The sequence below is a fragment of the Solea solea genome, chromosome 8, assembly GCF_958295425.1.
Source record: "Solea solea chromosome 8, fSolSol10.1, whole genome shotgun sequence".
Classification (NCBI taxonomy): domain Eukaryota; kingdom Metazoa; phylum Chordata; class Actinopteri; order Pleuronectiformes; family Soleidae; genus Solea; species Solea solea.
The window spans coordinates 11650411-11675270 of NC_081141.1; the positions used below are offsets into that span (position 1 = coordinate 11650411).

The 24860-nt window shown below is 41.3% G+C and overlaps 1 protein-coding gene across 1 annotated transcript in view; it reads right to left on the reverse strand.

Annotated features, from left to right (window-relative positions):
• Positions 1-24860, reverse strand: part of LOC131463938 (calcium-binding protein 7) — a 42102-nt gene that overhangs the window by 10862 nt on the left and 6380 nt on the right. The window lies entirely within an intron of this gene.

A 24860-nucleotide genomic window follows, 5' to 3' on the forward strand; every position in this document is an offset into this window, starting at 1 on the left:
GCAGCGACACCAGAGCCTGCCTAAGGATCAACCAAGGATCCAGAGCCAGGTTAGCTCCAACTAGCTAACTTTGTGAGGAGGAACCTGAGCCACAGACACCAGAAACACAGTCAACCATCTACTGTTCCTGGACCAACAGACAGCACCTCAAAAGGACACTTTGGCATCTTTTAAGGACTTGGTAACGTAACTGGGCCTAGCATAGCATTACACTACTTGGCTAAGCATAGATGAAATGTTATACTGAGCTTACTTGCTCACATAAAGTGTTGTTGTAATGCCTAGATTTAGGTTAATATGATGTTAGTGATGTCCATGCTTCTTAGCTCTCAGCTCTAGATGTGCATGCTTCTAACCTCTCATCTAACCTGACATCTCACTTTAGAAAAGTAGTTAACCAAGAAACACAGCAGCCATGCGGTCAAGAAGCCATCTTTGATTCCGCCATCTTGTTGTAGTTTCTTTGTCAACCGCCATCTTGATTTGTAGTCTACCTCTATCTGACTTGACCATTTGACCTGCATACACACAGACTCTCTCTTTTTCACACACATACACTGTATATTGTTACATTTAGTAAATATTCTTGTTTATATCTTTGATGTCTTTTTAATAAATGTTTTATAAAATATACAGTCTGGTCTGATTAATATTGCACAAGTGTGTATATTGCCAACCTCTTCCCTGTAGAATTCCAATCCTTCAATTCACCTAACTATTGATGTAGTATTGTGATTTATCAATTATTAAGTTAATTATTAATCATAATCCAAATTGGTAGTCGGCTTAATTTATGAGACTGTTTTTGGAGGTTATGAATTAATGGTTCATTCAGAACCGATTGTTCTCCTCTGTTTGAGAGGAGTGGTGCCCCAATTTGAGTTTGACTCAACTTTTTATAAGAAATTAATTATTCCATAATTAATCAATTATTAATATTCTAAATTCATAACCAATCACGCCCCTAATCCCAACAGTTGATAAATCATGTCTGTTAAGAGCAGCAACTTCATGTATTATAGGTGTAGGCTGATGATGATGCCGCCATTCTTCACTTTTCAATTGTGACAGTCCCACTGCAGTAGTCGTTCAAAGATTCGCAACCCTGCAAGATGACTGTTCACAATCTGCCTCTACTCTCGCCACACTGGCTTCATAATTAAAAAATGGAAAAGTGGAGACACCTCATCGGAGCAGCAGAAAGACAACAGTAACAAAAACAAAAATAACTAGTACCGCGCGCGGTTCTGAACGGGTTCGAGCCGACCCACGCGGGTCGCCGTGTGCCACGGCTCCCCGCGTGCCTCGCGCTCTCACCCGTTCATTCACCGCGCGCGGTACTAGTTATTTTCAGTACTAGTTATTTTCAGCGGCGTCCCCGCGCATGTCGATCCAAATTTCAGGGGGGATCGGGCAACGTATGGCAAAGTTATAGGGCACTTCCTGTTTAAAATGGCCAACTTCCTGTTTGGTCAAATGCGCGTCCGTAAACGTGTTCAGGGAAGTTCCCTTGTCTTACATATCAAGTTTTGTTCAGATCGGACAATCTTAGAGTTTACTTCCTGTTTCAGGCATTCCACTTCCTGTTGGGAGGTCATCTTTTGCAGACATGCTCAGGACAGGTCCCTGGTGTCAAATATAAGCTTTCGTGCAAATCGGACAACGTACGGCAAAGTTAGAGGGCACTTCCTGTTTAAAATGGCCAACTTCCTGTTTGTCTCTGGAAACATGTTCAGGGACGGTCCCGTAACTCACATATCAAGTTTTGTTCAGATCGGACAATGTAAGACTTTACTTCCTGTTTCGGGCGTTCCACTTCCTGTAGGGAGGTGACCTTTTACGGACATGCTCAGGACAGGTCCCTGGTGTCACATATAAGGTTTTGTGCAGATCGGACAATGTACGGCAAAGTTAGAGGGCACTTCCTGTTTAAAATGGCCGACTTCCTGTTCGGTCAACGGCGTCTCCGTAAACATGTTCAGGGAAGGTCCAGTAACTCACATATCTAGTTTCGTGTCAATCGGACAATGTAAGACTTTACTTCCTGTTTCGGGCGTTCCACTTCCTGTAGGGAGGTGACCTTTTACGGACATGTTGAGGAAGGGTCTGGGGTCCCACATACTAAGTTTCAAGTGGATACAACAATCCCTGTTGGAGCAGCATCAAAAACTATAAATGTAATTCTGTGTGCTGTCACCAGGGGGCGCTGTATTTGAAAATGAACATTTTCATATAGACGTGTTCAGGGCCGGACTGTCATCAATCCTTGCAAGTTTGGTTCAGATGGGACCAGGATTGGCAAAGTTGTAACAGTTTGTTTTTTTAGAATTTTCTACCACCACCAGGAGGCGCTGTTTTCAAAATGTACCGTTTCAGCAACATAGTCGTCTTCAGCAACTAACCATCATCAACTATAGCAAGTTTGGTTGGGATCAGACCTTCCATCGCGAAGTTATAAGAGTTTCATTGTCTGTTATGAAAAATTATTATTATCTCCAATTTTGGCGCCCCCTATCTCGTACGCCATACAATATTTTAAAAAGCTTTTGATAACTTTTGATGCTCAACTCGTCCACATTGATCTCACCAAGTTTGAAGGTGATCGCACAAAAGCTCTAGGAGGAGATAATTGAAATACAAGCTGTCATATTGTCTACTGTCACCAGGGGGCGCTGTTTTCGAAATTGAATATTTTCATATAGACGTCTTTAGGGCCGGACTATCATCAATCCTAGCAAGTTTGGTTCAGATCGGACCAGGATTCACGAAGTTGTAGCAGTTTGATTTTTTGTCCCAAAAATCCGACTTTGCGTCGTTGCCATGGCAACACCGTTAAACGATTTGTCGTCATATTGATCACGCATCATCTACCATGTGTTTTGACTGTTGTCACCAATTTTGAGTGCGGTACGATTATCTGTGTAAAAGTTATTCCCGAAATCGTAAAAAAACTTTTTTTTTGTGTATTTTCTTTCACCACAAGGAGGCGCTGTTTTCAAACTTCACCGTTTTTTCATAGACGTCTTCAGCCATGGCCCATCATCAATCATAGCAAGTTTGGTTCGGATCGGACCTTCCATCGCAAAGTTATAAGAGTTTTGTTTTTCTGATGCGAAACATCAGAATCATCACGAACTTTGCCGCCCCCTATCTCGTGCGCCATGCGACATTTGAAAAAACTTTTGATACCGTGAGCTCCTCAACTGGTCCACAGGGACCTCACCAAGTTTGAAGGTGATCGCACGAAAACTCTAGGAGGAGTTAGTTCAAATACCATTGCTGCGAATTCGCCAAAATCGCCAAAAAATGGCCAATCAACCCAAGATGGCGGATTTCCTGTTGGGTTTGGATCATGGTCATAATGTAATTTTTTCTTCATCCTGACCCACTACACATGTGTACCGAATTTCAGGCATGTGCGATAATTGTGTTGGTCATGGTGAATTTGGACAGGTGGCGCCGCACTTATTGGCCCCTCCCACATTCAATTTTCGACACACATTCCCCGAACCTTTTTCAGACGTAAATTTACACCACGATTGATGCGGTCAGAAAAATCTGTGAGTTTTGGGGTATGGGAAAGGCCTCAAAAACGCGATTTACTTTAAGGAATAATAAGAATAATAATAATAAAAATAACTAGTACCGCGCGCGGTTCTGAACGGGTTCGAGCCGACCCACGCGGGTCGCCGTGTGCCACGGCTCCCCGCGTGCCTCGCGCTCTCACCCGTTCATTCACCGCGCGCGGTACTAGTTATTTTCAGTACTAGTTATTTTCAGTACTAGTTATTTTCAGCGGCGTCCCTGCGCATGTCGTTCCAAATTTCGAGGGGGATCGGGCAACGTATGACAAAGTTATAGGGCACTTCCTGTTTAAAATGGCAGACTTCCTGTTCGGTCAAGTGCGTGTACGTAAACGTGTTCAGGGAACTTCCCTTGTCTTACATATCAAGTTTTGTGCAGATCGGATAATCTTAGAGTTTACTTCCTGTTTCGGGCATTCCACTTCCTGTTGGGAGGTCATCTCTTGCAGACATGCTCAGGACAGGTCCCTGGTGTCACATAAAAGGTTTCGTGCAAATCGGACAACGTACGGCAAAGTTAGAGGGCACTTCCTGTTTAAAATCGCCAACTTCCTGTTCGTCTCCGTAAACGTGTTCAGGGAAGTTCCCTTGTCTTACATATCAAGTTTTGTTCAAATCGGACAATGTAAGACTTTACTTCCTGTTTCGGGCGTTCCACTTCCTGTAGGGAGGTGACCTTTTACGGACATGCTCAGGACAGGTCCCTGGTGTCACATATAAGGTTTTGTGCAGATCGGACAACGTACGGCAAAGTTAGAGGGCACTTCCTGTTTAAAATGGCCGACTTCCTGTTCGGTCAACGGCGTCTCCGGAAACATGTTCAGGGAAGGTCCAGTAACTCACATATCTAGTTTCGTGTCAATCGGACAATGTAAGACTTTACTTCCTGTTTCGGGCGTTCCACTTCCTGTAGGGAGGTGACCTTTTACGGACATGTTGAGGAAGGGTCTGGGGTCCCACATACTAAGTTTCAAGTGGATACAACAATCCCTGTTGGAGCAGCATCAAAAACTATAAATGTAATTCTGTGTGCTGTCACCAGGGGGCGCTGTATTTGAAAATGAATATTTTCATATAGACGTGTTCAGGGCCGGACTGTCATCAATCCTTGCAAGTTTGGTTCAGATCGGACCAGGATTGGCAAAGTTGTAACAGTTTGTTTTTTTAGAATTTTCTACCACCACCAGGAGGCGCTGTTTTCAAAATGTACCGTTTCAGCAACATAGTCGTCTTCAGCAACTAACCATCATCAACTATAGCAAGTTTGGTTGGGATCAGACCTTCCATCGCCAAGTTATAAGAGTTTCATTGTCTGTTATGAACAATTATTATTATCTCCAATTTTGGCGCCCCCTATCTCGTACGCCATACAATATTTTAAAAAGCTTTTGATAACTTTTGATGCTCAACTCGTCCACATTGATCTCACCAAGTTTGAAGGTGATCGCACAAAAGCTCTAGGAGGAGATAATTGAAATACAAGCTGTCATATTGTCTGCTGTCACCAGGGGGCGCTGTTTTCGAAATTTAATATTTTCATATAGACGTCTTTAGGGCCGGACTATCATCAATCCTAGCAAGTTTGGTTCAGATCGGACCAGGATTCACGAAGTTGTAGCAGTTTGATTTTTTGTCCCAAAAATCCGACTTTGCGTCGTTGCCATGGCAACACCGTTAAACGATTTGTCGTCATATTGATCACGCATCATCTACCATGTGTTTTGACTGTTGTCACCAATTTTGAGTGCGGTACGATTATCTGTGTAAAAGTTATTCCCGAAATCGTAAAAAAACTTTTTTTTTGTGTATTTTCTTTCACCACAAGGAGGCGCTGTTTTCAAACTTCACCGTTTTTTCATAGACGTCTTCAGCCATGGCCCATCATCAATCATAGCAAGTTTGGTTCGGATCGGACCTTCCATCGCAAAGTTATAAGAGTTTTGTTTTTCTGATGCGAAACATCAGAATCATCACGAACTTTGCCGCCCCCTATCTCGTGCGCCGTGCGACATTTGAAAAAACTTTTGATACCGTGAGCTCCTCAACTGGTCCACAGGGACCTCACCAAGTTTGAAGGTGATCGCACGAAAACTCTAGGAGGAGTTAGTTCAAATACCATTGCTGCGAATTCGCCAAAATCGCCAAAAAATGGCCAATCAACCCAAGATGGCGGATTTCCTGTTGGGTTTGGATCATGGTCATAATGTAATTTTTTCTTCATCCTGACCCACTACACATGTGTACCGAATTTCGTGCATGTGCGATAATTGTGTTGGTCATGGTGAATTTGGACAGGTGGCGCCGCACTTATTGGCCCCTCCCACATTCAATTTTCGACGCACATTCCCCGAACCTTTTTCAGACGTAAATTTACACCACGATTGATGCGGTCACAAAAATCTGTGAGTTTTGGGGTATGGGAAAGGCCTCAAAAAGGTGATTTACTTTAAGGAATAATAAGAATAATAATAATAACTAGTACCGCAAGCGGTAATTGACGGGTTCGAGCTTGACGGCTTTGCGAGTCCCCGTGCGTCCACGTCGCAGCGCGAGTCCTCTTCCTCATCTTCCGTTCATTCACCGCTTGTGGTACTGGTTATTTTCAGCTGCATCCCCGCGCAATGTCAGGCGTGTCCTTTTAAAATGGCCGTCTTCCTGTTGGGTGAAAGGCATGTCCGTTAACGTGTTTAGGGAAGGTACCTTGACTTACATAACAAGTTTCGTGTGGATCGGAGAATGTCAGACTTTACTTCCTGTTTCGGGAGTTGTACTTCCTGTAAGGAGGTCATCCTTTACAGACATGTTCAGGGCGGGTCTGAGGTCTGAGGTCTAACAGTGTGATTTCGTCTATAAGTTGTTATTTTTGTGAAAAACAACTGATGGTATCAGAATTGAAGCTGAATTTTAGAAATAACTAGTTATTTTTGTGATAGAACATCTGATGGTATAAGAATTTAGGGTGCATTTTCTCATTTTTCCCTCTCTTACTTTTTCTCTCTTCCCATTTTCCCTGTTTTTTTTTTCCTTGGCCCCTCTTGCAGTACCTTTTGCCCCATCTTTCCCTTTCAGAGCAGCATGAGAAACTGTAAATGTTAGATTTGATAGATTTGTAGGCAAATGCCTCCATCATGTGGCGAACAAAGGTTACTGCACTGACGAACCACACAGTAGAGAGGATCCTGTGTAGTGTTCTTATGTCAACACCATTGAACGATTTGTTATCATATTCAGCAAGCATCATCTACCATGTGTTTTACATGTTTTCATTCATTTTGAGTATGATACAATGAAATTTGTTAAAGTTATAAGGGAAATTGTGAAATTGTATTTTCTGTTACCACCAGAAGGCGCTGTTTTTAAAATGTACAGTTTTTGCATAAGCATCTTCAGCAAGATCCCATCATCGATCGTCACTAGTTTGGTTAAGATCTAACCTTTCATCGCAAAGTTATAAGAGTTTGTTGTTGTAGCGAAATACCAGACGTCATATTGTCTGCCGTCAACAGGGGGCACTGTTTTTGAAAGTGAATATTTTCATATAGGCATCTTCAGGGATTGACTATCATCAATCCTAGCAAGTTTGGTTCAGATTGGAATAGCATTCGCAAAGTGGTAGCAGTTTGTTTTTTGTCGCAAATATCTGACTTTGCAGTGTTGTCATTGCAACACTGTTGAACAATGTGTTATCATATTAGGCATGCATCATCTACCATGTGTTTTGAATGTTTTCCCAAATTTTGAGTTTGATACAAGGAAATTTGTTAAAGTTATCAGGGAAATTGTGAACTTGTACTTTCTGTTACCACCAGGTGGCACTGTTTCCAAAATTTACAGTTTTTGCATAGGCATCTTCAGCAAAAGCCCATCATCGATCATCACAAATTTGGTTAAGATCTGACCTTCAATCGCAAAGTTATAAGAGTTTGTTGTGTGTTGCGAAATACCAGACTTCCTAGTGTTTGCCACCACCAAGAGGCGATGTTTTCAAAATTTACAGTTTTTGCATAGACATCTTTAGCAAGGGCCCATCATCGATTGTCACTTGTTTGGTTAATATCTGACCTTCCATGGCAAAGTTATAAGAGATTGTTGTGTGTTGCGAGGAATTGTGATTTTCGCCAACTTTGCCACCCTTCTTCTTGTTCGCCATGATACTTAATGAAAAGATTTTGATACCTTTGGATCCTCCACTTGTCCACAGTGACCTCACCAAGTTTGAAGGTGATCCCATGAAAGCTCTATGACAATAGTGTTCACATACCATTGGTGCGAAATGGCCAAAATCAGCAAAAAATGTACTTTCAATCCAAGATGGTGGCTTTCCCGTTCGTTTTAGAGCTTCGGCTACGCTGACTTTTTTGACCGTCTGGACCTAAGGAACGCGTGAGTACCAAGTTTAGTGCATGTACATTAAACGTGCTCCTCAGGAGGACAAGTGTTAGGGGTTATAAGAGTTTTGTCTTTTGTTGTGAAGAATATGAATGAACGCCAACTTTGGCGCCCCCTATCTCGAAAACCATGCGACATTTAGAAAAACTTTTAGTATCTTTAGATCCTCAACATGTCCACAGTGACCCCAGCAAGTTTGAAGGTGATCCCATGAAAGCTCTATGACAAGTTAGTTCACATACCATTGGTGCGAAATGGCCAAAATCTTTAAAAAATGTACTTTCAATCCAAGATGGCGGCTTTCCTGGTCGTTTTAGAGCTTCGGCTACGCTGACTTTTTTGACCGTCTGGACCTAAGGAACGCGTGAGTACCAAGTTTCGTGCATGTACATTCAACGTGCTTCTCAGGAGGACAAGTTTTACGGGTTGTAAGAGTTTCGCCTTTTGTTGGGAAAAATATGAATGAACGCCAACTTTGGCGCCCCCTATCTCGAAAACCATGCGACATTTTGAAAAACTTTTAATAACTTTAGATCCTCAACTTGTCCACCGTGACCTCACAAAGTTTAAAGGTGATCGCATAAAAGCTCTAGGACTAGTTCATTCAAATACCAGGCGTCATAGTGTCTGCTGTCACCAGGGGGCGCTGTTTTTGAAAGTGAATATTTTCATATAGGCGTCTTCACGGGCGGACTATCATCAATCCTAGCAAGTTTGGTTCAGATTGGACTCAGATTCGCAAAGTTGTAGCAGTTTGTTTTTTTGTCACAAATATCTGACTTTGCATCATTACCATGGCAACATCATGCAACGATACGCCATCATATTGAGCATGCATCATCTACCTTGTGTTTAGATTCTTTTAACCAATTTTGAGTTTGATACAATAATCTCTGTAAAAGTTATTCCCGAAATTGTAAAAGTAACTCTTTTTTTTAGATTTTCTGCCACCACCAGGAGGCGATGTTTACAAACTTGACAGTTTTTGCATAGGCATCTTCAGCAAGGGCCCATCATCGATCGCCACAATTTTGGTTAAGATCGGACCTTCCATCGCAAAGTTATAAGAGTTTTGTTGTGCGTTGCGAGAAATTCATAATTTCCCCCAAATTTGGCGCCCCCTATCTTGAAAACCATGATACTTATAAGAAGCATTTTAATAACTTAAGCTCCTCAACTTGTCCACAGTGACCTCGCCAAGTTTGAACGTGATCCCATGTAAGCTCTAGGACAAGTTCGTTCAAATACCGATGGTGCGAAATTGCCAAAATCGCCTCTGTTTTGGCGTGCAATCCAAGATGGCGGCCTTCCTGTAGTATTCACAGGGAAGTTGTCATCGACTTTTTTGACCGTCCTCACCTAATGAACGTGTGTGCCAAGTTTCGTTCATGTATGTCAAACCTGAGAGCAGATGACCTAATAGAAGTTTTTTGCGTCAGTTTTTAGCCCCGCCCACTTTCATTTTTTGACGCACATTCCCCGAACCAATAATATACGTAATTTTACACCAGGTCTGATGGGTTCGCAAAATTTGGTGAGTTTTGGGGCATGGGAAAGGCCTCAAAAACGCGATTCATTTAGAGGAAAAATAATAATAAGAATAAACATCACAGTTACAATAGGGTTCTTGCAACCAAGTTGCTCGAACCCTAACTAGTACCGCGCGCGGTTCTGAACGGGTTCGAGCCGACCCACGCGGGGAGCCGTGGCACACGGCGACCCGCGTGCCTCGCGCTCTCACCCGTTCATTCACCGCGCGCGGTACTAGTTATTTTCAGTACTAGTTATTTTCAGTACTAGTTATTTTCAGCGGCGTCCCTGTGCATGTCGATCCAAATTTCGGGGGGGATCGCGGCAACGTATGGCAAAGTTATAAGGCACTTCCTGTTTAAAATGTCCGACTTCCTGTTCGGTCAAATGCGCGTCCGTAAACGTGTTCAGGGAAGTTCCCTTGTCTTACATATCAAGTTTTGTTCAGATCGGACAATCTTAGAGTTTACTTCCTGTTTCGGGCATTCGACTTCCTGTTGGGAGGTCATCTCTTGCAGACATGCTCAGGACAGGTCCCTGGTGTCACATAAAAGGTTTCGTGCAAATCGGACAACGTACGGCAAAGTTAGAGGGCACTTCCTGTTTAAAATCGCCAACTTCCTGTTCGTCTCCGTAAACGTGTTCAGGGAAGTTCCCTTGTCTTACATATCAAGTTTTGTTCAGATCGGACAATGTAAGACTTAACTTCCTGTTTCGGGCGTTCCACTTCCTGTAGGGAGGTGACCTTTTACGGACATGCTCAGGACAGGTCCCTGGTGTCACATATAAGGTTTTGTGCAGATCGGACAACGTACGGCAAAGTTAGAGGGCACTTCCTGTTCAAAATGGCTGACTTCCTGTTCGGTCAACGGCATCTCCGTAAATATGTTCAGGGAAGGTCCAGTAACTCACATATCTAGTTTCATGTCAATCGGACAATGTAAGACTTTACTTCCTGTTTCGGGCGTTCCACTTCCTGTAGGGAGGTGACCTTTTACGGACATGTTGAGGAAGGGTCTGGGGTCCCACATACTAAGTTTCAAGTGGATACAACAATCCCTGTTGGAGCAGCATCCAAAACTATAAATGTAATTCTGTCTGCTGTCACCAGGGGGCGCTGTATTTGAAAATGAATATTTTCATATAGACGTGTTCAGGGCCGGACTGTCATCAATCCTTGCAAGTTTGGTTCAGATCGGACCAGGATTGGCAAAGTTGTAACAGTTTGTTTTTTTAGAATTTTCTACCACCACCAGGAGGTGCTATTTTCAAAATGTACCGTTTCAGCAACACAGTCGTCTTCAGCAACTAACCATCATCAACTATAGCAAGTTTGGTTGGGATCAGATCTTCCATCGCGAAGTTATAAGAGTTTCATTGTCTGTTGTGAAAAATTATTATTATCTCCAATTTTGGCGCCCCCTATCTCCTACGCCATACAATATTTTAAAAAGCTTTTGATAACTTTTGATGCTCAACTCGTCCACATTGATCTCACCAAGTTTGAAGGTGATCGCACAAAAGCTCTAGGAGGAGATAATTGAAATACCAGCTGTCATATTGTCTACTGTCACCAGGGGGCGCTGTTTTCGAAATTTAATATTTTCATATAGACGTCTTTAGGGCCGGACTATCATCAATCCTAGCAAGTTTGGTTCAGATCGGACCAGGATTCGCGCAGTTGTAGCAGTTTGATTTTTTGTCCCAAAAATCCGACTTTGCGTCGTTGCCATGGCAACACCGTTAAACGATTTGTTGTCATATTGATCACGCATCATCTACCATGTGTTTTGACTGTTGTCACCAATTTTGAGTGCGGTACGATTATCTGTGTAAAAGTTATTCCCGAAATCGTAAAAAAACTTTTTTTTTGTGTATTTTCTTTCACCACAAGGAGGCGCTGTATTCAAACTTCACCGTTTTTTCATAGACGTCTTCAGCCATGGCCCATCATCAATCATAGCAAGTTTGGTTCGGATCGGACCTTCCATCGCAAAGTTATAAGAGTTTTGTTTTTCTGATGCGAAACATCAGAATCATCACGAACTTTGCCGCCCCCTATCTTGTGCGCCGTGCGACATTTGAAAAAACTTTTGATACCGTGAGCTCCTCAACTGGTCCACAGAGACCTCACCAAGTTTGAAGGTGATCGCACGAAAACTCTAAGAGGAGTTAGTTCAAATACCATTGCTGCGAATTCGCCAAAATCGCCAAAAAATCGCCAATCAACCCAAGATGGCGGACTTCCTGTAGGTTTCACGGGAAAGTCGTCATCGACTTTTTTGACCGTCCCCACCTAATGAACGTGTGTACCAAGTTTCGTTCACGTACGTTAAACCCGACATGAGTTGACCTAATAGAAGTTTTTTGCGTGACTTTTTAGCCCCTCCCACCTCCAATTTTCCACGCATTTTCCCCGAACGACTTTCAGACGTAAATTTACACCAGGATTGATGCGGTCACAAAAATCTGTGAGTTTTGGGGTATGGGAAAGGCCTCAAAAATGCGATTTACTTTTAGGAATAATAATAATAATAATAATAATAACTAGTACCGCGCGCGGTTCTGAACGGGTTCGAGCCGACCCACGCGGGTCGCCGTGTGCCACGGCTCCCCGCGTGCCTCGCGCTCTCACCCGTTCATTCACCGCGCGCGGTACTAGTTATTTTCAGTACTAGTTATTTTCAGTACTAGTTATTTTCAGCGGCGTCCCCGCACATGTCGATCCAAATTTCGGGGGGGATCGGCAACGTATGGCAAAGTTATAGGGCACTTCCTGTTTAAAATGGCCAACTTCCTGTTCGTCTCTGGAAACATGTTCAGGGAAGGTCCCGTAACTCACATATCTAGTTTTGTGTCAATCGGACAATGTAAGACTTTACTTCCTGTTTCGGGTGTTACACTTCCTGTAGGGAGGTGACCTTTTACGGACATGCTCAGGACAGGTCCCTGGTGTCACATATAAGGTTTTGTGCAAATCGGACAACGTACGGCAAAGTTAGAGGGCACTTCCTGTTTAAAATGGCCGACTTCCTGTTCGTCTCCGTAAACATGTTCAGGGAAGGTCCCGTAGCTCACATATCTAGTTTTGTGTCAATCGGACAATGTAAGACTTTACTTCCTGTTTCGGGCGTTCCACTTCCTGTAGGGAGGTGACCTTTTACGGACATGCTCAGGACAGGTCCCTGGTGTCACATATAAGGTTTTGTGCAGATCGGACAACGTACAGCAAAGTTAGAGGGCACTTCCTGTTTAAAATGGCCGACTTCCTGTTCAGTCAACGGCGTCTCCGGAAACATGTTCAGGGAAGGTCCCGTAACTCACATATCCAGTTTCGTGTCAATCGGACAATGTAAGACTTTACTTCCTGTTTCGGGCGTTCCACTTCCTGTAGGGAGGTGACCTTTTACGGACATGCTCAGGACAGGTCCCTGGTGTCACATATAAGGTTTTGTGCAGATCGGACAACGTACGGCAAAGTTAGAGGGCACTTCCTGTTTAAAATGGCCGACTTCCTGTTCGGTCAACGGCGTCTCCGTAAACATGTTCAGGGAAGGTCCAGTAACTCACATATCTAGTTTCGTGTCAATCGGACAATGTAAGACTTTACTTCCTGTTTCGTGCGTTCCACTTCCTGTAGGGAGGTGACCTTTTACGGACATGCTCAGGACAGGTCCCTGGTGTCACATATAAGGTTTTGTGCAGATCGGACAACGTACGGCAAAGTTAGAGGGCACTTCCTGTTTAAAATGGCCGACTTCCTGTTCGGTCAACGGCGTCTCCGTAAACATGTTCAGGGAAGGTCCAGTAACTCACATATCTAGTTTCGTGTCAATCGGACAATGTAAGACTTTACTTCCTGTTTCGGGCGTTCCACTTCCTGTAGGGAGGTGACCTTTTACGGACATGTTGAGGAAGGGTCTGGGGTCCCACATACTAAGTTTCAAGTGGATACAACAATCCCTGTTGGAGCAGCATCAAAAACTATAAATGTAATTCTGTCTGCTGTCACTAGGTGGCGCTGTATTTGAAATTGAATATTTTCATATAGACGTGTTCAGGACCGGACTATCATCAATCCCAGCAAGTTTGGTTCAGATCGGACCAGGATTAGCAAAGTTGTAACAGTTTGTTTTTTTAGAATTTTCTACCACCACCAGGAGGCGCTGTTTTCAAAATTTACCGTTTCAGCAACATAGTCGTCTTCAGCAACTAACCATCATCGACTATAGCAAGTTTGGTTGGGATCAGACCTTCCATCGCGAAGTGATAAGAGTTTCATTGTCTGTTATGAAAAATTATTATTATCTCCAATTTTGGCGCCCCCTATCTCCTACGCCATACAATATTTTAAAAAGCTTTTGATAACTTTTGATGCTCAACTCGTCCACATTGATCTCACCAAGTTTGAAGGTGATCGCACAAAAGCTCTAGGAGGAGATAATTGAAATACAAGCTGTCATATTGTCTACTGTCACCAGGGGGCGCTGTTTTCGAAATTGAATATTTTCATATAGATGTCTTTAGGGCCGGACTATCATCAATCCTAGCAATTTTGAGTCAGATCGGACCAGGATTCGCGAAGTTGTAGCAGTTTGATTTTTTGTCCCAAAAATCCGACTTTCCGTCGTTGCCATGGCAACACCGTTAAACGATTTGTCGTCATATTGATCATGCATCATCTACCATGTGTTTTGACTGTTGTCACCAATTTTGAGTGCGGTACGATTATCTGTGTAAAAGTTATTCCCGAAATTGTAAAAAAACTTTTTTTTGTGTATTTTCTTTCACCACAAGGAGGCGCTGTTTTCAAACTTCACCGTTTTTTCATAGACGTCTTCAGCCATGGCCCATCATCAATCATAGCAAGTTTGGTTCGGATCGGACCTTCCATCGCAAAGTTATAAGAGTTTTGTTTTTCTGATGCGAAACATCAGAATCATCACAAACTTTGCCGCCCCCTATCTCGTGCGCCGTGCGACATTTGAAAAAACTTTTGATACCGTGAGCTCCTCAACTGGTCCACAGGGACCTCACCAAGTTTGAAGGTGATCGCACGAAAACTCTAGGAGGAGTTAGTTCAAATACCATTGCTGCGAATTCGCCAAAATCGCCAAAAAATCGCCAATCAACCCAAGATGGCGGATTTCCTGTTGGGTTTGGATCATGGTCATAATGTAATTTTTTCTTCATCCCGACCTTCTACACATGTGTACCGAATTTCGGGCATGTGCGATAATTGTGTTGGTCATGGTGAATTTGGACAGGTGGCGCCGCACTTATTGGCCCCTCCCACATTCAATTTTTGACGCACATTCCCCGAACCTTTTTCAGACGTAAATTTACACCACGATTGATGCAGTCACAAAAATCTGTGAGTTTTGGGGTATGGGAAAGGCCTCAAAAAGGCGATTTACTTTAAGGAATAATAAGAATAATAATAATAATAATAATAATCCTTCCAGTTTCAAGAGGGTTCTTGCAACCTTGTTGCTCGAACCCTAATAATCTTTTGCATTTCAATAGGGTTCTTGCAACCTTGTTGCTCGAACCCTAATAATAATAATAATCCTTCCAGTTTCAATAGGTTTCTTGCAACCTTGTTGCTCGAACCCTAACAAGACTGAAATTAAAGGACGATATAAAGAGCAATCATCCCCAAACAACAATACAACTGTTAAAAGTGCAAAAGATGCCTCACACTGACCCAGAGCCTCAAGTTAAGGATAATGCAGATGTAAAGTTTCATAAAATAACATGTAATATTTGTAATGTCTTTATCTGAAATAAAAGGTTTGCAGGAAGAAATTGTAAATGAAAAGAATATACATTAGCAATTATATAACATTATAAATGAAAAAAAACAAAGCGTAAACACTGTTGCTACAAAATGTATACATTATCTCTGATGATATTGCTAATGTTAATATGTTTAAATAATAATAATGTTTAATCGAGTATAAAACATATATAAAATGAAATAGCTATATAAATTATTGGTGCAGGGAGAAGGGGCGGGTCCTGATAAGTTTTGACTTCTTCCTACTCTCCTTTGAACATGTATGATTTAGATTAATGATTAATTAATCTAATCTAATAATTGTTTTGTCATTTATATTTTATGTGCATGTTTCATGTTCAAAATAAAATAAATCACCATCATAAATTTCTTTGCCTTCTTTGTTTACAGTCAATTAGCCGCTGTCACGTGATCAAAGTGAAATACAATAAAAAACACTCTATCACGTCCCCGCAAAGCCCAGTGTTGTAAATGTGAATTACTGTTCCGATGATTTACAGCGACAACTGGCCGAGCCTCAAGCCAAAATGCACAGTGTGACAATTTGTGACAAATATTTTTTTGCGGGTGAACAAAAATATAATTGATGACAGAAAACAGTTTCCGTGTCATTGTGTGTATAACGTCCCCAGCAAGGCTTTAGAAAATGGTTGTAATCAAGCAAACGTCCACAGAACAGAAAATGTGCCATGGGAACAAGAGAACTTGGCAGTTTTAAAGTGTATTACATCTGGCCATGCAATTTATAAAACCATGACATTCTCAGCAGCTACTTTTCACATCGTTTTCCCTCTGCAAAATGTTCTGCAGGAGGTAAATTCTGAATCACAGAGAGGCTCGAGCCGTATGCTGTTTTCCTGCAGTGATCTTTGATTTCATTGTTTATAGAATAACAACACCTCAGTATCCACCTGAGGTCTCCGCTCCCTCTGTTTACTTTAGAAAGAGGGGGCTTCCCAGCAGACACTTGAACCTGTTGCAAACACAAACACTTAAAAACAGGGCGCCAAAACACTTTCGACAAATACTTTGTCTCCTCTATGGGCTTTATTTGTTGATCAAAGGTCAACGTGAACGAAAACATCCCGGTAGTGTACAGAACATTTGAAACAATAAAAGCTGTTTTTTTTCTGTGGAGTGACTTTATACTTATAGCACCTGCCTTTGCAGCAAGAAGACACAGGGTCGCGACCTGGTGTGAAAATGGGGAGAGGTGCTGCTAAAATAGACTTTTTTGTTGTTGAGTCTGTTTGTTTTGTTTTTTTTTTTTTTATATAATAACATGTCCGCGACCTTCATGTGGAGGATAAAGCGGTAGAAAATAGATGGATGGATAATAACATGTTTGCATTGTTGACTTAAAGCAAGAAGGTTCGGTTTGTGTGGAGTTTGCATGTTCTGCCTGTGTGTGGACTCTCTCTAGGTTCTCTGGCTTCCTTCCACGGTCAGAAAACAAGCAGAGGTGAAATGGACACTCTAGATGGATCATAGGTTTGAGTGTGAGAAAGAATGGTTGTTGTCTCGACCTGTCCAGGGTGTACCCCGCCTTTCGCCCTATGATGTCAGCTGAGATTGGCACACATCCCCCATAACACTCATGTGGAGGATAAAGCGGTAGACGATGGATGGATGGGACTTTATACTCTACATTTTTGTATCCAGAAATAAAAAAATAAATAATTACTGGCTGACCGCGTGATAATCAAATGTAAAAGCTGGGATCTAAACATGAATTTTATCAAACAAAAGATGCTGACTAATGTTTTTTTTTCCACATGCCGGGATAGATAAACTCTCAATGGGATATCACTTTTTCTTAATTATCCACAGGAGAAGCAACAATGCTCCATGTGCCCAAAATGCTTTAGATTCACACTACACCCCTGTAGTCACTTGTAAAAGATTAATTTTAAGGAAAGATTTATCTTCCTTCCTGCAAATGAGTGCGCTGCCAAAGTATAAATAAAAACATACAAAAATAAATAAATAAATCCTCCTAATGTCACCTCAGTCATGTAGCCTTGCAATTCAATTGACAAGTCTGTGTCTATTGTAAACAAATACACATTATATTGTTTTAAAAATATAAAAAACATTACGCCTGTCTAAAGACGCAACATGCATCACTCAGCTTTACAGATATATCTTGTTTTTATAGAAGAGCGATGTCACATTTCTTCTGTGTGTTGCTATCGAGCCTCTGTTCTGGTTGCCTTGTCTGCTTGTTTGTATTTGAGCACATTCTGGAAATTCTGGACCCTGTATATGAAAATACTGGATAAATGTGGTTGTTAACTGATGAGATCATTTGAAAACTATAAACCCGCTACAGTAACTCTCCATTTACTAACAGCTCCTGGGTCAGGATACACAACTTCCCATGTTGCAATTACAAGTTAACAAGTTTAACTTGAACGCAGCAAGACACAGTGAATTACAAACACATGCGTCATTAAAAAACAATATCATGCTGCAAATAAGTCGTATTTTTGCCGTTTTTCTCTTTTATTGTGTGGTGCATAAAATGAGAGGAAGCAATAAAACAATCACAAATTCCCAACGTCCATGGTGACATTATCAATTTGGTAGTTTTCTTTGAGCCACGCTTCAAACTATAGGGGAATGAACAAAAGAAAATAAAACAAACAAACCTGACATTTCAGAGGCTGAAACCAAACCGAGTTTGGCATTTTCATTGATTAAAAATTTAAATTAAAGTTGATTATATCAAAAATTCGTTGAAAAGATGACAATTCTCAAAGGTAATTGTACGTGCATTAGTTACTTGGTTCCTTGTTTATATAGATTTTTTTTCTTCTTTTTTGAAAAGTAGAAAAAAAGATTTAACCAGATTATTGCCAAAAATCACATCATAGATTATTTGTAAATCATCTTTCTATAAAGGACGGTTGGGGATTCTGCCTCTGATTCTGAGGTAAAGGGTCTGAACCTGGACTCAACTCTTCTTGGTGACTTGGACTCAAGACACTTTCAACAACAACTATGTCATTAAACGATGTGTCTTAAGACATATGTACATTGTCATTTCCTCATTATAAGAGTAAATGTCCTTTTTTCCCCTCAAAACATACTTGCTGTTGCATATTAGTTACATATAAATGTGATTTCTGGGAGATCAAGTTGTTTTTATGTTTGTTTATGTTGTGTTTTTAAGTGTTTGAAATCAATTTTTCTTATTTTTGCATATATTGTTTCTGTCTTCTTTAAACCCAACCTAACATGACTGGTGCTGGTGTTGCATCTTCCACTCAGGGAGGTGTGGATATTTTTGTTGAAAGTATGTGGTGTTTGCTTTGATGTTGGAGAGGTACTTGCTGGCCTTCAAAGATGCAAAGCTATGTGGTCCCACGTGGCGTGGTCTGACAGAAGATGAAAAGCCCAAGTTAAGATTGTGAGCCACGAGAGACAAACATCTGAAGCTGTACTCCCACAAGAGAAAGGTGCATTGCACTCTCGTTGCATTACTCTCCTCTATACATTGCTGTGTATGAATGAAGTGCAGCAGATCAGTGCCGCAGAATAGAGATGCCGGCAGTCGGAGAACTGTGTGCACAAGACAAACGCAGGATTCTCTTGCAAGTGGAACTAATTTGTGAAGGCAAATAGAGAACAAATACGCTCAGAACATGCATTCACTTTGTCTCTATTGTTGTTCTCTCGAGAAGATAAAGCCATGTTCATCTTGGGTTTCACACATCAGAAAAAAAACAACTCTCATCCTAATAAAGGACAGATTAAATGGAAAAGGTTGTTGATGCATGCAGAAAAGCTAAGCTTTACACCTATTTTAATTTAGCATCAGTAAAAGTGTTTTATTTTTGCCAATTACATGCAATGCACTTTGACCAGAATGTGCTAATGCCTTCTGTGGTGTCTTCCGAGTGGTTTTCCAGGCAGAGATCGTCCTTGCCTCAGTGAGACTTGCATCTGCTCGACACTGCTTTGGATCCATAATTGCAGCACACCCACTCTTTATGTAAGACCTTATGAGTGTGAGGAACAACAAAGCTTTGCTGTGTACATGTGTGTGAACAGTGGGACTATTTTTAAACACCCCTAGGAACCTTAATCCATCTTTAACTGGAGATGGGCCAGCCTGGGAAACCAAGACGATTTGAATATTACCATAACTGGATTCTAACAAGGCTCGAGAGTATTAAAAGAGGATATATGGCACTGTCTTAGTCATCTGTGTCTCAAGGAAAAATCTAATTTCTGGGTTAGGACAGAAACGTCTCCTTTAAAAACACTTTAACCTCTCCAACGCAACGGTGAAAAGACCATAAGGAGGAACTGAAAGAGGGAAATAAACATTAGAGAAGTTGGGGTGCTTTTTACCACAAAAAAACACTCCCTTAACCAGCTCCGTCACTCCCACTTGATCCTGAATGATTGGAGTCAGTCATTCTCCGATTCTCTTTCACTTTTCCCTTTCAAGCAGGAAAGGGGAATTATTGATCTGTCTCAATATTTTACCCTCCCTCTTATGTTTTCAAAGCTACAAGTTTTCATCATCACAGTCAATGCCAAGCTGAGCTGGATCCAATATCCACAAAACCCATGAGAAGCAAACAAAGGTCAGATGAATATGATGAGAAGCCTCTTCTTTGCTATGCAACTTACCCAAGACTGTGTCATCAGCTAGGTATGTACTCACTTATGGATGCCATTTCCATACGACTGGATTTTGTTATTGCCTATTTTCAACTTAGTAGTGTTCATCAAACGTAAGAAATATTACCTGTGCGAAAAAGCACTTCACCCTCCAGAACTCATTTCAGTTCATTTCACAGGTAATAAAGTCTGCTACATCCACTCCTTCACAGCAATCGATCAAAATGGAAATAAATGACTTAACTTCATCCTACCTGACAGCCATAATCACAGCACTTCATGATATTGCCGGCTAATCTGCGCCACATGCTTTCCAACAGAACCCAATTTGGCAAAGTAGGACGTCACAGCAGATTAACGCGACTGATGAAGACTTTGTGTCAAACGTTCAGAAAATTGGTCTCTATGATGTTAATGTGTCAGGACAATGACAACATTTTAGATTACTGTGTCTTGGCACGCACCTATATATATATATATATTCTCTATTCTGTAGCCTACAGCCATGAGTTCCCATTTAGATTAGCACAATGAAATAATACACAGAAATAACTAATTAGCCCAGTTAATAACTTGAACACCTCATTAAACAAACAAGACATAAGTGCTAATGTATGTCAATAGTGCTTGCAGGTGTAGTTAGAGAGAACCACATTATCTGTTAGCTATTATCTATAGTCTTGGTGCTAAGGAAGGGTAACCGTATTCTTGGAATCCATTGGCTATAGTGTCTGTTGACAAATTTGCCTGTAGGGCCAATAACCAATATTTTGGGGAAGAGAAGCAGACAATGATAGCTACCGGCGGGCTGCGAGCTGCATAAACCTTGCTGCTGTCCAGTGACTGTGAGACGTCAGACACAATAATCAAGCCGAACAGTGCCAAACTTTAGATCAGATAAAAAGACTTAACAATCCTAAAAACGGTTAATCTCCAAAAATTACCACGGAAATGTCTAAAATCTCAATATTTAACAGAGCCGGCATCACAAACCTTGCCGCTGTGTCAGACGGAGTCTGTGTTCCGGTCACGGAGGAAGTACTGAACAAATATTCTTAATTAACTGATTCTAGTGATTTGATTCAGTTACACTGAAAACTGCTTTACAAGTCACTCGTTCACTTTTTTTGTAGTGGAGATGCAACCTAAACTGTGCCGTGCCGTGCCGTGCCGAGGCGAGCCGGGACCATATAGGGTAGTGTGTTCCAAAGTTTAGGGGCGTAAGTAACAGTAGCATATGACAATCCAGCAGATGGCAGCACACTTGGACCAACGTACTGTATAAGTAATTGAGGGAAGAAAAAAAGACAACAATGGGTGGCTGGTTACAAAACAGCAAAGTAGTAGATTATAAAAACCATAAACCACAGTTGAATGTACACAGAAAAATCATTAAAAAAAAAGAGTAAAAATATGAAGATACGTCCTAAAATGTAGGTCCCTATTAAAACCTGTGTGTTCAATAGCCCTCAGTTGTGTTTAGCTGTCCCCTGTTTGTATACATATATAATCCCAAAGGATTGTTGTGGGGATGGGTCACTGTTGTATAGCTGAAGAAAATGTCACAGAATAATGAACATTTGATGTGTGGCTCCACAAATATGTGTTTTACACAGTTGAACATGACCATGTCACTGCAGTAAAGGCATTTTAATGGTTTCAAAGACAATACCTTGGAGTTTTTCTTTAACATGGTTATAACATTCCCATCCAAAGAGCACCTCTTATTGACTTAATGTGAGTCCAAGAATGGCTCCAACAAAGACTTTTCAATCAATACACAAACTGAAAACACAAAATGTCAAAAGAAAAACCTTTCAGAAGCAGCTTAACTGGACTGATACAACCTGTGGCTCAGCAGCTGTTGTGCTGGGTCACTTCACTCTCTGAGAACTGGCTCTTCTCTGCTTCACATCTTTATCACCATCTATGTCAAGTAGAGCTTTTTTCATATGCTGCTCATCTCATTCAGGCAGGTAATGCAACACAGAGGGCCATTCTAAAATCCATTTCCGCCTGCGTGTGCCCGTCTTCCTGGCAGATTGTGCAAGGTGACTCTCCTACATTTATGTGAATGGTAGGTGCACAACGTGGGATTTATTTTTCTTGACCTTATTATATTTAGCGGGATTTCATAATATAAGTCCACTTTCCCATTAAGAAGGACACATGCAAGCAGGATCCATTCAAAAGGTTTCCTCAGTACCAAACATCTCAAGAACCAGGTCCAAAAATGGATGGAATTGCCTGTCTTCTTTCTTTCTTCCTTTCTTTCTTTCTTTCTTTCTTTCTTTCATTTTTACCACATGTGCACTTACCCACTACACTCACTTTATGTCATGGGATTGGATGTTTTTTGGTGCCTTCAAATTGGGTCACGTTTGAAATATGTTCAAGATGAATCCAGTAAAATGCCCTGTATTTTATTTGAATGACATTGTGGGGGAAAAATGTTCCAAAGATAGTACACAAGTTGAGACATCTTTGCTGACATTGAATACAATGACTATACTGATACTAAGTGAAGTAAGTCTTACAGAGTTTGAAGGTGTTTGCTTTGTCTTTGGGAAAGTGTTGAGCCCTCAGTCTGTATTCCTTGTATTCTCACACGTTACTTAAACATTTGAACACCAAGCATATTGTGTTCAGCCATTCCCGTCGTGAATATACGAGCGCACCATTATTTCTAAATAATGTGTCGCAGGCTTTATAGGCACTTAACGTTGGAATAATTTAGCAATTACAGCAGTCAATGCTGTTGATGCTGCATGTCTTTCTTCTTTGTTCGTCATTAACAAAGGATGTCTTGAGTAAATGTTTGCCACGGTGTCAAAACAATCAGAAAGGAAGAAAGAAGAAATGGTTTGGTGTTAGCAGTGGCAAACCACTCGAAGCCAGACTGCGCTTTTCTCTTCATTCGTGTTACAATATTGTTGGTGAGATAATTATTTATTTATTATTCCTTTTTCTTTTCTTCTGGTAAAAGACAGGAGGGCTTTCTTCCATGCAAGGGAAAGCAAATTGTTTGTTGAGGGGATTCAATTTGAATGAGGTTTTTTTTTTCCCTACAGGGAAACAATAATTGAACTCATTCCCTGAGAGAAAGCCTTGTTTAAAGCAGTCAATAGCTGAAGCCAGCAAAAGCGACAGAAAGGTGTTTGGTTTTGGTAAACACATCTGAGTTATTCACACATGTCATGCTTCAGGAAATGAGCCAGCACATCCACTGCCATCATGATTGGTCATTTTGTTATGTGTTGTCCAAATCATCCTTTCAGCAGCATAAGTTTTATAATGGTCTCAGCTGACCCCCTTGGAAGTGCACCCCCACAACACCCACGGATTCTGCACCAGCGATACATTGTGTGTATAGTTTTCCGTCTTGCCGAGCAGATGCTGATGTCTTTAAATATCTTCATTTGTATTCGTGTAAGTATTTCCAAAGGAATGGAAGTCAACCCTCCGCCTCAGGGCGAAGACATGAGTCAATGTTTTCTGCTGCAGCTACAGTAGGAGTCGAGCAGCAACATCAAGATCCCCTCACAGGCATTTTATGCCATTAGGAACACGGGGATGTCAATGATTTTCTATGAGAAGCTGTCAGTCAAAGCATTTGCAGAGTCCCAAAACTGCCACAGGAAACACTAACATATGGTAAAACAGTGGTCCCACTTGCATGTCAATGAAAAGCAACAAAAAATGGAGTGTTGTAAAGTTTAAATGTCAAAAAGTTCTCACCTGCATACTTAGCCTACGTCTGAAGGAGACACCACCAGTTATAACACGACTAAATAGAGCATACATCCCATTTTCTCAGTCCAAAAACATGCAATATGGGATTAGGTAAATTATAAAATTATAAAACTGACCATGCAGGTGTGATTGTGAGAGTGGGTGGTTGTATATGTGTCCCTGTGATGGACTGTCCAGGGTGTACCCTGCCTATCACCCTATGTCAGCTGAGATTGGCACCCACTGCGACCCTCATGTGGAGGATAAAGAGGTAGAAGATGGATGGATGATGGATGGATGGATGGATTACAGGTATATTTCAGTGGAGGTGCAGATCACTGAGTGTAATCACCCAAATAATTGGACAATATAAAATATTAACCAGGATCAGCAAAAACATCACAACTCATTCACAGTTTTTAGGATTTATCGTCTGGTGACTACAAATGAACATGTGAAGGAAATCCATGTAGTGGTTATTGATAATTTCCAGTCTGGATCCTATTTGATCACCAGTGGTGACAGCACTGCTGAAACAGCTCAGTCGGGGTTTGATCTTGAGACAAGGAAATCCGCACTCAGTCTCCCACAAGTGTGAACAAATGAAGAGGGGGCTTTATAGACTGCATTGATTTTGATCACTGCAGCCAGTTACTCTGTGAGTTTCTAATGCTCCTTGGAAGATTTTGTCCATGCTGCGGTGCCCGTGACAGATTTGACTCCAGATTCACTTTCATGTTTCTTTGGTATGTACATGAAAGTGAGTGAGGGGTAGAATGTGTCGTTAATCATATTTATGGATCTATAACCTTGAATGTACACACTGACAATTCAACCAGTGAAGAATGTGATTTTCTGTCTAAATTTTCCTCTTTCAAATATGTCCATCAATACAAACAGTTTATTGTCTGTCTTTTCCTTTTTGTGCTGCATTTGGAGATTGACGTTTGCAAGCAAAAAAATGACTGAGGCTATAATTTGTGCTGTTACTTTGCTCGCAAAAAAAGATTAAGCAGCATATGAGTTGAGGGGCAATACATGTTTGAGCTCCATATTTCTGGCTTCTGCGGCTTTTCAAACTAATTGCATTGTTATAATGTTTCTGTTTTTATGTATAAAACTCAGCTATTAGAACAACAGCTGAATTGTTCTATTTTCTTAGCAGTGTGCTCATGTATGTTAAATGAATT